Source organism: Adiantum capillus-veneris, chromosome 27 (assembly GCF_014529385.1).
Source record: "Adiantum capillus-veneris isolate H3 chromosome 27, ASM1452938v2, whole genome shotgun sequence".
In the NCBI taxonomy this organism is placed as follows: domain Eukaryota; kingdom Viridiplantae; phylum Streptophyta; class Polypodiopsida; order Polypodiales; family Pteridaceae; genus Adiantum; species Adiantum capillus-veneris.
The window spans coordinates 8603986-8620745 of record NC_140957.1 but is presented as its reverse complement, the minus strand read 5'-3'; the positions used below and the strand labels follow the sequence as shown (position 1 = coordinate 8620745).

The 16760-nt window shown below is 42.7% G+C and overlaps 1 long non-coding RNA gene across 1 annotated transcript in view; it reads right to left on the bottom strand.

Moving 5' to 3' along the window:
- LOC147421473 (uncharacterized) overlaps window positions 1-1148 on the bottom strand; it is a 48365-nt gene extending 47217 nt beyond the window's left edge. The window contains exon 1 of the long non-coding RNA XR_015186762.1: window positions 35-1148. This is a non-coding gene — a long non-coding RNA (uncharacterized LOC147421473). The remainder of the gene's footprint in view (window positions 1-34) is intronic.
- Window positions 1149-16760: the final 15612 nt, after the last annotated feature.

The following is a 16760-nucleotide window of genomic DNA, read 5'->3' as shown; positions in this document are numbered from 1 at the left end:
CATAAACAGATTGATGTGAAGGTCATGTACTAACCTGCAGAGTAGAGGCAGAGCAGGTAGCGAGAAAGATCAGGATCTGGCACGAGTCCTGTGAAAGCAGCGACGTTTACATCTTTCTACATTTGGGACCTAAAGTAAGATGGCTTTTTAGATAAGGTGAAATATGGACATCCATACATAACATTTGAGACACCTAGAGAGGAGCAGTGCATTACCGATGGAGGATAACTTATTATGAACAACATTAAAATTGCAAGTACCTGTACGTGTGCAAGGTTTGGGGGGGGGGGGGGGGGGGGGGAGATGCACCTGAGAGCACCACTTTCGTTTAAAAAACTGCAATCGAAAAATTAGGGGGAAGTGGGACTCAGAATTTTTACAGCAGCGCAAACTCAAGACAATTAAGCATCCTGACAAATAGTACAGTAAACCTAGAATGAAGCAACACATAACCAAATAGGACATAAACTTGACAAGTCGATAGCATGCGACCTTAACTTCACTGCTTGCCCAAATCGGAAGTGCAAGATTATCAACTTCACCATGCATACATACCTAACTACGACTACGAAACAATACTACTCCCTCTACATAAGTCCATCATAACAGGGCAAAAGAAGACAAAAGATGACATCAACACAATGTCTTACAATCACTTATGAACAACATTAAAATTGCAAAGTTCGATCTTAATTTAATAAAGACTTCTCAAGTCCATCATAGATTAGTCTTTTGTGGCTCACAGACGCTTTCACTTCAGACACTTATGCATACACTAATCCAATCGCTTTCCATCATAGCATTGCAAAAAAACCCCACTAAAACAGAAAGTGGCTTCTTAAGTCAGCCACGCTGATGCGTAGACTATATCCATCGTCAGATGTGGTCTTGGTAAGCAGAAGACCCCCAAAGACACAGTGAGCATACAAGCGCATCGAGTTCGCGTCGAAAGGGATAGGAAGGTGTATCCAACGCAGGGGAAGAACAAACGGTGAGGTAATAAGAAGGGACTCCTGAAAAAAAACAAAGAGTTCACATCCCATTCCAATAAGGTGTGTTCTCTTTGGATCGTTGTAGTCGGCAGGGATGGGCACATTTCCGATAGTCTCGGGATGGCTCCAATCTGAAAGAGAAACACGCTTGAGCTGATGAACTGCTCCAGAGAAGTGGACGAAATAGTAATAATCTTTGAGGGGGACACGAGGCCTGGTGTCATGCAATCCCATATCAAGGATAAGGGGACAGTGCACGACAGCCCATCGTCGGGTGCCGGGGTCATAGGCTTCCTAAAGGGGACTCCTGCACTAATGCAGAAACGGCCATCAGATAGCATACGTGGCCTGCCAGAGGCTTGGGCCCTATGCATGTCTGGCAACCTCTCCCAACGCCACCTCTTCACATCGAACCGCTCTGCACTCCTAAGTAAGGTCCTCTTCATTTCCGTTTCTGTGCCATGACAAGTTCAAATTGTTTCCTTAGGACTCACGGATCTTCCGCCCGCCACATAGATGAAGTGCCCTGTTTCGTCCTCCACTGCTGAGAAATCCCACCTGTTCCCTTCTATCATGGGCGGGCACTGCCTCCACAAGTACCTGGTGCCCTCCACTTCATCTGCGTCCTCCATTTCCAAGCAAAAGGTATGTGAGCCAAGCAAGGCTATCACACACGTCGACTGCGGCATATTGCTGCTGCCTGCTGCAAACACCCTCTAATGAACGGCATTGTCCACATAGGTATGTCCTGGCTTAATAGGAGGAGATGGCGATGGGGCAAGTATGGGCTGAAGGTGGCGCAGCACCGGATCAAATACAAACCATCTTGCATATGTCACAAGTCTCTGCCTTGAACCCACGCAGATGATGAGGCGAGGCCCGTGGGGCCTCCCCAAGACCTTTCTCCAGGCCTTGGACACACATCAGAGTTGGATTCGCTCCTTGCCCCCCGCAGGTAGCCTTGCCAGGCAACACAGGGCCACCTGGTCGGGGAAGCAGGGGATGATGTGCCCTGCATCCACCATGTTTGCCCTTGCTTCGCTTCAATGTGCCCTGATTGTTTGATGGTTTAAACTTTAAACGAGTACCTAGGGGCGCACGCTTTTGTTTTTTTTGGAAAGCATCTTTAGCGCACGTTTTTGTTTTCTTTGGAAATCAAATAAAGATGCTTTCTTGCTGTGTACAGGGCAGCTCTTTTTTCTTCTTTCAAAAATAGAATGGGAGGGCGGCGGCCCCCATCCGGCGGCCATTTTTTTTGAGGAAGGAGGGGCGGCACGGACTTAGCTTGTTTTTTTTGCGGAAGGAGGGCGGCACTGACTTAGCTAGCTAGCTAGTGCTCTGTGTGTGTGTGTCGCCTCTCTGATTCGTAGGGGCGAGCTCTCTCTCTCTCTCTCTCTCTCTGTGTGTGTCGCCTCTCTGATCCGTAGGGACGAGGGCTCTGTGTGTGTGTGTGTGTGTTTTGTCGCCTCTCTGATCCGTAGGGGCGAGGGCTCTCTCTCTCTCTCTCTCTCTCTCTCTCTCTCTCGTGATGGCGTAGATCAGAGGGAGTAGGGGGGCGATAGTGTTTGGCAGCCGGGTAGGCGGAAGGGGAGAGGGTAGGGCCGGGTCAGGCTTGGTAGGAGGAGGCAGTTTTGCGCAAGAGGGGCAGACGAGGCAGGCTTGGCAGAGGGGGACATAACCAGGATTTTGTTTTTTTCGAGCGTCGGGAAGAGGGGGGGGGGGGGGTAATCAGGGGGTTTATTATTATGTAGAGCGACGAATAAACAGATTTAAGATGTAGATACACTTTTAACTCTTTGTTCACAAATGTTGAAATACTTCCATTTATAAACTTTTAAATGTTTTTATTTGAGCACTTTGGGAAATGATATTTTGTTTGTCTTGATAAATTTATGTGTACATGGTTTAATGGATTAAAATACTCATGAAATAATGAAAAAACATATGAAGCTCAAAAATTTTAAGTACCTTTTTTAATCATTTTGTGGCCTACCCTCGAGGCTTCATATAGATATTATCCATTGTATATAGTATCTTATACTTTCTAATATATACTTTTGAAGAACTTAGAACACCATTTTTTCTTTTGATGTTATATATATGTGCAGCAAGTTATTGGCGTATCTTTTGCAACGTGCCCTAGCTTGCATCCGAGACTTTGTAACATCTCTTCTCACGTCTGCTCCTAGATTTCAATGCCCTCGCAACACCAATGAAAGCTTGCCCATCAAAAAAAGAAAAGGCCATACAACGTATGGTGTGGAGTTGGCATAGCTTCCTCCACATTTAAATAATCTCGTATGGAGCGTGCCCCTCCCCCGTCGCTTTCATTGTCTCTAGTGTTAGAGCCGCACTTATGCTTCTCTTCCAGTGTTGGAGACACTTGCTTTTAAAAAGAATATACTCACAAGTAAGAACTCGTTACCTTTGAGTTGGTATTGATTTATGATCTTCTAGTTGTCGTGGAAGAAAGCATTGCAAGGTAAGATATGTCTCTACTAGCCCTTGCTAGAACAGGAATCAATCTCAATCCATTATCTGATGTCATCCCTTCGACCAACCACCGCACTTGTCCCTTCTTTATCAAACCGGTCTGCTGTCATTGCCTCTCCTCCATCATCCCTTAGCTTGTGGGATTCCTCTCTTGTGCTTCTTTCCTTTTCTTTGTTGTAGTCCTTAGGTAGCATGCAATTTCTCCAAATTAGCAATAATGTCAACATCCTACAATCCAAAAATCACACTTTCTACTTCTAAAACGTTACCACACTTTCCATGTGCACAAACTAGGACACTACCAACAAACATATATTCATTGAGCTTCTTATGCCGTACACCTGAGTATATCTCATGCACAATGTCCAAAGCCATGGATTTGGTTAGTTGCGTGTTTATCATGATTGCCTCTTCCTTCTACAAGCATGTAGCTAGCTTGTATAACAATGGCGAGCATTTGTTTTCTCAACGAGAGATTTTGTTTTAGTAGGCACGCGTAGAGTTGAAGTGCTATGCTTTTCAAGGTCAACATTCTAAATATGCAAAAAGAATTGCATTCCAAGGCACAATTTTCGTCGGTCCATTTCACTAACAAGTAAATTTTTGGCGAGCCGTAGAAAAGGAGCAGGTTGTGGTGGTGTGATTTGCCGAGCCAAGGGCGAAAGTGGCTGGGACGTTCAGAGGGAGGAGGGGAGGGGAGGGGAGGGGAGGGGAGGGGAGGGCCGGCAAGGCTAGTGCAGATGAAAGAGGATTTGATGGTCGACGAGCCACAGCAGAGGAGCTGCTTATGACACAAAGTTGTAGGGCCAAGAACGCAATTGCCTACATTGAGGTGGTGCATATGAAAGAGGATTTGATGGCCAGAAGAAACCAAGAGCTTGTCAAGAAGTGTACTTGGATGACATGCTATACCACATCGATCCCGCACATAGGGTCTAGCAAGCAAAGGCGAGCTTCTCGAATTCGATCCTTGTGGTAATTGGGAAAGCTGTAGTCTTCCTGACTTAAGGGGAGAATGTGGCCTGCACTTCCAAGCACGACATTGCTATACTTGCTTGTCCCTACGGCATGTTCAAAATCTCCAGCATCTTCTTTCCTCGTATCATAAAATCATCCAAAACGTACACATGATCTGCATCATTGATTGATTGCAGAGCGAGCTGAAATCTGCCAAAGTATTTGAAGTCATAATTCGATTCTACAAAAGAAATGCGAGAGTCATTGAAGTCATGCACCCTCTCTCGCAAAGAGTTGGCGAGTGAGATGTTGAATGCAAGCACCCATAGCTGATGGAAAGGGAGTGTTTGAGCTTGCAAGGCTTCGATTTGTGCACACAGAGTCCTTCGTTCCTAATGGTTCAGAATGACAGTGACTTTGGGGCCACTTGCCAAGGAGGCAAGCGGCTTGGAAGGCAAATGGAGCAGCTCATCCAGTGTCTCACAGCCCCTTGTCATCTGTTGAAATCGCAAGACCTCAACATACAAGCTTTGCTCGATGGAGGGAATCATGGTGTCGACCTGTGATACGGCTTTCTGAAAGATGTCAATTCGTTTGTCAAGTACAAAGCTGCAAATTACATCATGTCCAAAGAGGAGGTCATATATGTGAGAGCAGGCTGTGAGATGATGTTGAAGGAGGCCACCATTAATGTACAAGCAACAAGAATGATCTAGAGCATTGACTTGGGTAGTACTACATACATTTGTCACCAAGGTCACCAGCTAAAAACCAATTTGAAAGTTGTATCACTCTATCCTTAGAAGAAACACCTGCAATATTCATGTTTTAAGCTTCGAATTGTGCATATGTTCGCCGGAATGTTACATACAACTGGATTTCAAGATACATGGGCATCTCAAGTGATGCCAACATCCGAACATGATTCTACCAGAAAGTTGTATGTATGTGTAAGTATGTATGCATGTATGTGACGATGTCCAAAACTGTACAACATCTATTCACAGGTTTCTTAGTAGGTGTACTGGTAAAATACTTTACAATACAAACTACCTGATAACACCAATAATTAAGTGGCCTCTCTTGCCTCCAAATCTATTGTAATAGCTTCAAGCTTATTGGTATCCTCATGCATGGCAGAATTTGCATAAGTATTACCCATACAACTGTTAGCCACAAGAGACTTCTTAACAAGGTGTACTACATGCTCAAAGGCTAATCTATCGAGCCCCACATTTCCCCATTGCATACTAGTGCTCAATAATGAGAACCACGCTGGAAGAAAACACGAAAAAGGTAGCTCCTTATAATGGACAGCCTTATCAAAATGCCTTGCATGACCAAAGAGATGCACCATATAAGTGTGATGCTAAAAATCGGACAACGTCGTAGCTTCTACTCATAGTTTCAATGTACATTTGGCCCTTCTCTACTGCTCCAATACTACTCCAGGCCTTCAAAACACAGGTTAACGTAACTGCATCTAGCACTAGCCCTTTGCGTTTCATCTGCTCAAAACAGCTCAGAGACTCCTCACCATATCCATGTTGGCAATATCCGACAATTAATACAATTCAAGAGACTAAATCTTTACATGTCAACGAGTGCACTTCCAAGAATGTCTACGCTTCCTGGAATGCCCTCTCTAGCAATCTCAACATGAAATTTTCCCTTTTCAACTGCTCCAGTATTACCACAGGCTTTCAAGGTACACATAAGAGTCACTACATCATGACAAATACCTTCGTGTTTAATCTGTTCAAAAGACTTCAACACACTTTCATAATCCTCCTCATAACAATATGCGGTGATTAATGCATTCCAAGAAACTACATTTCGGAATGGAAACTCATCAAACACTTGTTGATCTTTTGCAAGTAATCCACACTTGGCATACATATCCACCAATGAATTTCCAAGCACATCATCTTCTTGTAATAGACCCCTTCTAAAAACCTCAGCATGTATTGTTTCACCCTTCTCAGCTGCTCCTATATCACCACAAGCTTTCAAAATGCAAGAAAATGTCGTTGCATCATAAGAAATGCCCTCAAGATTTATCTATTCAAAGCAAGCCAGGGCCTCCTCACAATGCCCATGTTGGCAATATCTTGCAATGAATGCATTCCATGACACTAGATTTTGACATGGAAGCCCGTCAAAAACTTGCTTAGCCTTCCTTAAGGCACCACACTTGGCATACATATCCACCAATGCAGTACCAAGCGTACTATCTTTTCCCAACATCTCCTCAACTCCCACATGATCATGATGTATCTTTTCACCTCACTCAGATGCTCCTTTACTACCACATACTTTTAGAATGCAAAGAAAAGTTATCACACTAATAAAAAAAACCCTCCCGCTTCATCAGCTTATAGAAAAGAAATGATTCCTTATAACCACCCATGTTCATAAAATCCTACAATCAAAGCATTCCAAGACACCACATCTCTAACCAAAGACTTGTCTAGGACTTGATGACTTGCTGTGCCTTTGAGAGTGTCTTGTGTGCATCTTCATGCATGCCAATGGAGCTGCATAAGCATTACTCAAACAGACATAAGCCACTGCACGCTCTCCACCAAGCTACTTCTCCAAGCTACACATTTCCCCACTTCTGGCAAAGCACTTGATAAATCAAACCACAAAGCAAGATGATTCAGATATGGCATCCTCTCAATGACATCCGTGACCTTGTCAAAGAAGCCTGCCTGGCCAAAAAGGTCAACCATGTAAGTGTGATCCTCAAGAGTTGGAATAATGCCATAGTGGTTTCTCATTGAGTTGTAGAAAGACTCGCCCTGCTTAGCTACTCCAATGTTGCTACAAGCCTTCAAAAGACATGCAAAAGTCACTGCATTAGGCGAAAGACCTTGTCCTACCATCTATTTGTACAATTCAAGTGCTCTTTCAACATGTCCATGCTGACAATATCTCGTAATGAGTCCAAGAGATTGTATCTTGAACATGAAGATTGTCAAACACTTTTTAGTCATTCCAAGTGTTCCACAATTGATAAGCATGTCCACCAATGCACTCCCAAGCACATTTATTGTTTCTAACAAACCCTTTTGAACTATTACCACATGAGTTTCTAGCTCATCCTCTAATTTCCATGTTCCTCAACATGGCCATGTTGCAATAGCCTATGATCAGAGCATTCCAAGTGGTTACATCTCTACTTGGAAGCTCATTAAAGACTTGTTGTGCCTTGGTGTGCTCACCACACTTGTCATACATATCAACTAATGTAATTGATAGCACACTATCGTTTTCAAACAAGCCTTCTCTCGCTAATTGATCATGTATTTGTCTTCCTTCCGCAACTGCTCCTATATTGCCACAAGCTTTAAGAATGGAAGCAAAAGTGACTGCATCTGGAGAGAAGTCCTCTTGTTTCACCTATTGAAATCATTTCAATGCTTCATGACCATGCCCTTATCATGCAAACAACAGTAAAGAAGCATCGTATTGTGAGGAACTCCATGCAGATTGAGCAAGTTGCATCCTCCCAATCCCTTCTGGAAGGAGAGCTTTCAACAGCATCCTCTTCTATCACATCATGTCTCTTACCAGGTTTTTGAAGCTCCTTATAAGCATGGTATCTGTTTATATCTGAGCATAAATGGTGACTGCTTATATCCTTTGGCATGTTTGAATTTCTGCCTCCACCCATTTCACATCCACTGTAGACTAATAACTACAGACTTCTACCCTACTTTCAGCAATGTTTCTACTTGATAGAGCTTTACCATGTTTTTGCTCAGCATAACTTCTACCCTGCTTTCAACAACGTTCTCACAATCTAGAGCTTTCCTTCACCTCCCCTCGTTGCCCTGTAGCGCCGTTGTCGTCTTTGCTTGTTTATGACCAACGCAGAGCTTTACCGTGTTCCTGCTTTCTCTGCTTGCGACATATATAAGTTGTTTGCTTTTTAAAGTTGACTATGCAATAAGGTTTGCGGGCGTAACATATTTTGATTTTAGTGCTGCCTCACCTTTATATCCTTCAATAGCATATCGCCAAGTGGTATGTCTCTCCTTTCAGATAGCCTAGAATCGGTGTTACACAATCAAGGGTAAAGATATGGAGAATTGTCAAAGATACCCCCTTTGTTAGCTTACATCAATCTCTCTCTCTCTCTCTCTCTCTCTCTCTCTCTCTCTCTCTCTCTCTCTCTCTCTCTCTCTCTCTCTCTCTCTCTCTCTCTCTCTCTCCACCTGGCATTAAGGGCAACGAGAGGCGGAAGGATAGCCATAGTTGTTGTAGGCGGAGGAGGGGAGAGGCTAAGGTGCCGAGGATGGAGAACTCGATGATGGGACAATTGGGGGGAGGTGCCAAGGGTGGAGGGCGCGATGAGGGGACGATGAGGGGGGAGCACATGCAGCAGTTGTAGGTGAACGAGGGGAGGGGCTTAGGTGCTGAGGGTGGAGGAAGGTCCTGGGATAGGGAAATCTAAGTGACTATTGATTTTTTAAGAATAGTTACGAGTATGATAGAATAATAGTATGTCACAATGCTATTTCTATTAAAAAAAGAAATGGAGAATCAACAAAGATACTTTTGCAAGGTTCTGCAACAGCGACAACATAGAACATATTAATATTAGCCTACATCCTTCTAGCTTAAACCCTTGTAACAATATTTTTCCAATGTATTAAACTTTTTCATTTATTAGTCTCTTAGCTTTTTTAAGCGGATTACGGGGCCGAAGTGCTTCCATATTGTAAGATAGACTTGTCAGGTCAAAGTGACTCAGTTTTTATAAGTTTTTGAGTCAAAACCCCATGTACATATGAGAACCCTAGTCTTTGGGGTATAAAAGATATATTGTAGTCTTAGAAAGGACGTCTTTTTTTTTCATAATTCAACAAGAGAAGATAAGATTACTGTGTCAACTACTCTCTCTCTTGCACTGTGTATTTTCATGAGCTTGCACCGCACCGCACGCTCCATCATTTGGAAATCTGAGAGCACCATCGAGTTAGCGACGTCGAGAGCTACGCGTGGACGTCAACATCGCGAGCATTACATAATGAATCGAGCACCTCCAACCGCAAGCTTCAAGGTGAGATTTTTTTCTATCCGAGTGTCAGAATTGGTTGTGTGAAGTAGCTGTAGAATCCCGACGCTTAGGAGCACCTTTTAGGTCAAACCAGTTTCAGTTTTGGTGACCTACATTTTCTTCATACTAAAAAAATCGTGATTTTCTCTAGGCAGTATTTTGCAGATATTATGTCCGAGGTAGGTGTCTGATGTTGTCTAGGATGTCCCGGTTGAGTTTGGTTTGATTTGGAGTAGGTTAGCTTGTTGAAACGCTCGTTGGCGAGAGATCAGTGTAAGTAGCGAAAACGCAGATAAGATGCTTGAGATGAGTTTAGCGATCATTTAGGAAAGACTATATGGTTAACAAGAGATTGACAACCTCTTGGCGTGCCTCCATGCCCTAGTTGAGTCGCTTTGCTTCCTAGATTGACATTTTTATGATTGAAGGTTCCAATCCGTCATAGGAGAGTGATAGGTATTGTGTTGCGGGACCCACCAACATTGGCGCCATTGCCGGGGAATGAAGACCTAAACTAGAGTGACCATAGTTGAATCCAACACAGTGAGTTCATAGGTTGTAGATGTCAAAAGTTAGAAGTTAGAGTTAGAGAGAAACCGAGGATTCCTTGGTTTTAGAAGTGATAGCGGTGAGGTTCTCGTTGCTTGAAGTTTGTGAAGTGTTAGAGTAAGGAGAAAGAGTAGAGTAAAAGAGTTTTTGATTAGTGCAAAGCTTTGGAAGCAACGAGATCACTGAAACTTGCGCTAACCAAAAAACATTAAAAAAAAACAAAAAAAAAAACAGATTAGGTAGATAGAAACCATTTAGAGACGATTTCTTCTTGTTCATAGGAGTAGGGTAAGTAATCAGAAACTTGGCTGAGCTTGCCTTGAGATAAAACTGAGACCATCAGGTGTCAAGACCATAATTTAAGAAAACGTTCCAAAGACAGAAAATTGGGTATTTTGCAAGTATTTTGTGTGAAATAATATTCTGATTGCATACAATGAGTATATGAATGTGCTAGAACAAGTCAGTTGAAGAAATTGTTGGTTAGCCTCTGTGATAAAAAATTGCAATTTTTTACCTTAGCAGTGAAGCAGACATATTTTTGCAACTGTGACTATTCCACATTGTTTTACTAGGCTTGTAATGCATGTGTGCAAAGTTTCAAGATGCTTGAGTCAATACATTGTATATAAGAGCCAGAAAAGGAGTTTGGCAAGTTGGAGAATAGCTTGTTAAAACTATCCTTTGAACAAAGCTTGGCTAGGGGGTGCTCATAGTAATTGCAATAGTGTCTTTAACCTGCACAAAGTGTAAAATTGCAAAAAAGTTGTATATTGAAAAGATAAGGTTAAAAAAATAATAATGCAATTTTTTATCAAATCTCTGCAAAACAGTTTTAATTAAGATCAAGCCTTGATATCCTCATTCCAGAGAGTTAAAGAAACACATTGGTTAAGCCAAATTCAAAATTGGACATTTTGGTGAGAGAGAGGGTCAAAATTTTGGCTTTCAGTCAAGAATTTGCTAAAGTTGGGCTAAGACTCAAGCCATAAATCCATTTGGAGTGAAACTTTGTGAATGTACTCGTGAAAGAGGGGTAAATCCAGTGGAAGTGGCAAAGTTTGAGAAAAAGTGATAAAAGCTGTACATGGATAAAAAATCGTGATTTTTTGCCTAATACAAGCCAGACACATTTTTTGAGCCCAGACTTATATCATAAGCTAATTGTAAGACACCAAGCACTTCTATCAAGTCAAAGTTGATTTTGAATTTGTTTTGAGAGTAAAGTGAAAAAATCGCGACTTTTTTAATCTTTTATCATGGTTTTGTCCAAAACTGTTCAAACTTGTACCACAAGGTATTTAGGGCCTATAGAGAACATATTTGAAGTCAAAGTGCTATTTTGATATTTTTTGCTAAGGGTCAGAAAAAAATTACGATTTTTCCCTGACACTGTACAAAATTAATCAAATTGCCCTGCAGCTTGAGGTGTGTACATGTATAAGGTATAAAAACACAGAGACCACTTGAAAAGTCTAAAGTGAGAACACAGAAACTGGAATTGCTTGAATCACACAAGGTGAAGGACTCAAATGTGTAAACATTACTGTAAAGTAGACTAAGTCGGTCCAATTACTTGCAAGAGATTACTAACAAAACTCAGTAAGTCGTATAGTGGATAATCATTGACTTCTTACAGATAAGGAGTCGAGCGACGTTGACAAGCTGAGAAGTGAGCGTCAGAAGCAGCCACCATCAAGAAATTCAGATAATAGGTTGGGTTTCCAGATCTGTTCTTGTTCTTGTACTTGAGATTAGGACTGGGATATAGATCGGGGGGAAACTTTTCTAGAGACCAAGTGAGCCAGGTGTCCACGGAAGAGAGTGTCAATCAGGCAGAGATTGAACACTTGTCTGCAATTCACGAGGAAGTGGTTTCAGACACATCATCTGAGATAAACTATTCCTATTCTATGGAGAGAATCCCAGGCATGGACTTACATGGAGAGATGGGGCCAATTGGTACTTCAAGATCTCACGAGGAGAGACCAAGGATGCTTCTACAGTATCTGTTCACTAACCCAAAAGGGGCACGTATCTATTTGGACAGTAACAATCTTCATTATGTGCGAGAAGACTTGGGAAAGAGTACTTTTCTGGAACAAGTTAATGCGTATTTTAGGGAGGATCATTACTATGATGATGATGGAATTGCCTATATTGAGACGGAATATCCTAACCTAGTTGACCCTATTAGAATGATAGAGACCAAAGACAAGAATGATGAGGGTTTGGAGAGACCACCATTAGAGAATGATGTCAAAGCCAAATTCATTTCCATCAAGGAATTGGAAAGAATTGTGGTGGACGATCCTAAGGTTGGGCTATACCGTTTAGTTATTCCTGCCGCATCCACATATTATATGAGGGAAGATGTGCATCCATGAGAATTAGTGGATCCAAAGCGGATGTACATGTATGCCTATCAATTTGAGATCAGAGCCAGACATATATTGGTCGATACAAATGGTCACGAGTATAGGCATGCTCATTTGACAGACATGGAAAAGCTAACCTATTTGGGTGAGCCATTTTCTATCATATACTTAGACCAAATATCTGTGAAGTCACCTGTCAAAGAAGAAGTAAGTTTCATGGATAGGGTGACCCGAATTCCTAGTCAGGTGGAAGAAGCACATGTGATAGGGTCGATAACACCGAGGGTTTCAGATTCTGGAGCAGGAGTGAGCCTCCAACCAAGATCGTTGATGATAAGAGGTGGATATACGGCCGTTACAGGGTCATCAATACCACACCCACGAGAGCGACCAATGCCAGAAGCTCCTATAAGAGAGGAACATAGAGCTGCGCATAGAGCTCCAATGCCAATCATGAGGGAAGAACCATTTATGGCTATTCCTGGAATGAGAAGATTTGTTCCTGAGCTGAGACCATTGCGTCCATCTCAAGTTGCAAAGTGCATGACATCGAAGTATAATGGGTCAGGTGATCCACACGCTCATTCGGCTTCATTCAAACAAGAATTGCGAGCTGAGAATATAACGGATCCACATATTCAGTTCGAGGGATTTGGGCTGACTCCTGAAGGGACTGCCTTAACATGGTTTCAACCTTTAAAAAGAGAAGACTATGTGAACATAGAAGCTTTCCTGCAAGGTTTTGTGGAAGAGTTTTCTATGAGGGATATCAAGCACAATACTGTGTCGCAGATCCACTCCTTTCGACAAAAAGATAATGAGAAAGTTTGCGAAGCTGCTTTAAGATTTAAGCAATGCATTGAGAGATGCCCACCGAGGGAAAAACCGCAAGAAGATAGCCAAGTGGTGTTGTTCATTGAAGGCATTAGGAATGAACATCTTCAAAAAGACCTTCATTTGAAGAAGTGCACTACTTTAGACGAAACAACTAGAGAAGCTATATATCTAGTAGATAATTGTCAAATCTATGGAGAAGCTTCTAAAGATAGTGGGACCCCTTTCCAAGACTCTAGATCAATGTCTAGTGATAGCAAGTCTGTCAGGTCGAATCAGTCTCAACCTACCATGGATACAAAGAAACTGGCTGATGAACTCATGAAGAAGTTGAATCAGAATGTGCAGTTGCAAATCAGAGAGTGCCTCAAATGAGAAGATGCATGACATGTGGGGGAGATCATCCAACACATCAATGTCCTGCATTGCCTCAACACACGTCTAGACAGAAGTGGTGTGCAATAGAGAATAAGTATAAAAATCATACTACAGAGGAATTCTATTATATTAGAGGGAAAGTCAAGGAACGACCATACCAAGTCAATCCCCAGTACCAGCCTAACGTAGCGACTAATCCTCAGTATGTGTTAAACAGAACTGGACCACCACCACCTAGATACGCGTCAGGAATGATCAATGCTCAATCAAGAGCTGAGAGACCGAGACCTATTTTGGGACATTAACCTCCCTTACCAGGAGATGACCAGACACTAGTGAGATACGTGTGTAATGAGGAGTATCCAAAAGAGCACGCCTTAGTACCTATTCAGCTGTACTATGAAAAGGAAGGATATGGTTATCAACTGACTTATGAGACAAATCAGGATATGATATCAGAATCCTATGAGCCAGAAGAGAGTGCACCAGCCTCTAGTGGTGCATACGTGAGAGCTAGTAGCTCCTCACAGGGAGAAGGTTTGCAGTAGGTCAGGGGACTTCAATGTTTATTACTAATCAGGGTGACCATAGACCAGCTGTCTATCCACAGAGACCTTATGCGCAGCAACAAAAACCTTAGAGAGTATTAGGTCCATGTTTCCAATGTCAAGGTGATCGCTTAGCGAGACATTGTCCTCACAGTCCAGCAAATGTGGTCAACCAGGCAACGAAAACACTGACTAATAGCACTACGCAACATGTCACGAATGCACCTCATGGATATTGTGGTGATTGCGGAAGAAAGCATTTGTTCCAAGATTGCCCACAACATCCGGATAAGAAAGATAAAGCCACGGTTAACATAGTAGAAGTTTTGCCTTCTGCTTCTAGTAGTTCAGATTCAGATGAAAGAGTGCCAGTGAAGGTAGTCACAAGAAAAAAGAAATTGAGAAAGAAAACGAGAATAGAGACTACAGAAAACCCTTGCGTAGCAAGTCTGTAAGGAAAGCTATAAAGGACAAGGTTCGTGTGCAGTATCATCAAAGGTTAAAGGTTGTTTCTGTTGAGTTGACAACAAGCTCAAGAGCGCTTACAACAACAATCAAGGGAATCATCCAGTGAAAAGACTACTAATGAGTATATACCTACACCAGAGAAAGCAAAGGAGCAGAAACCAAAGGAACCTATTTCTGGAGGGTCTGTCCTAGCAGAGAAACAGTTCGAGCCATTAGAAGCAATTCTAAAGGCTTATGAAGCTCGTGTAGAGAAACGCCAGTGGATGACATATCCCAATGCAGAATTAGAAAATCTTAGATTGGAAATGTGCAAGAAAATGATTGAGACTGCATAAGCTCTTATGCAGCAAATACTTGCAATGCCGGTACATGAAAGAATCATACCTCAACCGCCTATGGAGTCAGTGGAATCCAATGGTAGGGAGGAGGTGATTGAGCCAGTGCAAGTCAAGCCACATGAAACGCCAGTCGTAAGCCAATAAAAAAAAGACAGTGAGACACTCCTGAGAGAAACGCTAGAACAGGAACATCAGCAAGATAACCGTCGAGTAGAGAATTCCACAGGTGAATCCTCTCACTCAAATTTTCAGCATGTGCCAGAAGTTAACGAGAATTGGCCAGATAAGTTATGGGAATTAGTACGAGAGGCCAAAGGAGGAAGCCAAACGTGGGATGAAGCGCCTATTGAAGAGGCTGATTTAGATCAACAAATGGCAAATCTAGAGCTGAAATCCTTATATGGAGATCAAGGAACGGAAGTCACAGAAGACAGTAGTGATGAGACGTTGAGAGAATTGCCACCTGTTAGGTTTAATGGCCATGTGGCCGCCCATCACTAACTGCACCTAACCCTAAGTGTACATATATACACTAGTGAGCCACTAACACGAAGTCATAAGTGTATTGTGCCTTAGTGCATATTGCGAGAGAAGAAGAAAGGGGGCACTTGGCTCTCCCCCTCAAAGCTTGTGTGTGTGGCTATGGTGCGTGCGTGCGTGCTCTTGCTCTCTCTCTCTCTCTCTCTCTCTCTCTCTCTCTCTCTCTCTCTCTCTCTCTCTCTCTCTCTCTCTCTCTCTCTCTCTCTCTCTCTCTCTCTCTCTCTCTCTCTCTCTCTCTCTCTCTCTCCTGCTTCCCGCTATCGCACTCTTTCAACTGGTATCAGAGCGCAGTGGAGCTTGCGACCTGGAGTGGACCACAACCATGGAAGCTTGAGAGAGCTTGACAACAGATAGAGGTGCTGCATGTGCTTCATTTTAGGGTTTTTGGTTGACTGCGTCAGAATAGGGTAAACGAATACTCTTATTTACCTAATTCGGCCCTTCTGAGCAAAATAAAATACTATGTATTTGGGTCTGTGCTCAAAACAGTAAATTTTGACGTTTTGGCTGTCAAAACAGCGATTTAAAATTTCCTGTTGTGAGAAGCATTTTTGCAGATCTGCAAGGTATTTGCAGGTGGTTTGAGGCACAGGTTATTGTGGTTGAGTAACATGGCTCTTGTGTGAGCGAATTCGAGCAGCATTCCCGGATCACAGGTTACAGGAACAGGTACAGGTTATAGGTACAGGTACAGATTACAGGGAGATTCTCATGTGGTCAGAGAGCATGTATTTTGATTGCGAGACAACCATATTTATGGTTGTGGTTTGAGTGGGAGCATCCACTCTGTTGGGCAGTCAGTTCATATATGTTCTCGTGCTACAGGTGTTTCAGTGCTGCAAGTGACTTTTGACACAGACAGATTCTTCTCTTATCAGAGATTTGACATGGGATGCCATTCTAGTTGATGCTTTCCTAGACAAGTTATGTTATGCATTGCATACACTCTTGAGAGAGTGATTTGTTGGCAAGTGGGAGTCACTTGCAACTTTATGCACATGCTTTTGGCGCCTGTTTGAGCGCATTGTCAGATCTTGTACGTTATTTGTGGATACTGCCTTTGTACATCTTTCGTGGAGCCACTATTGGCTTTTACGGCAGTCCCAGCCATTTCTGAGACTTGGTTCGGAAGATAGCCATTTCTGAGACTTGGCTATACGTTTTACTGCATATCCTACGTTGAGAGGGTCGAGGTGAGGTTTTCTTTGAGCTGGGGT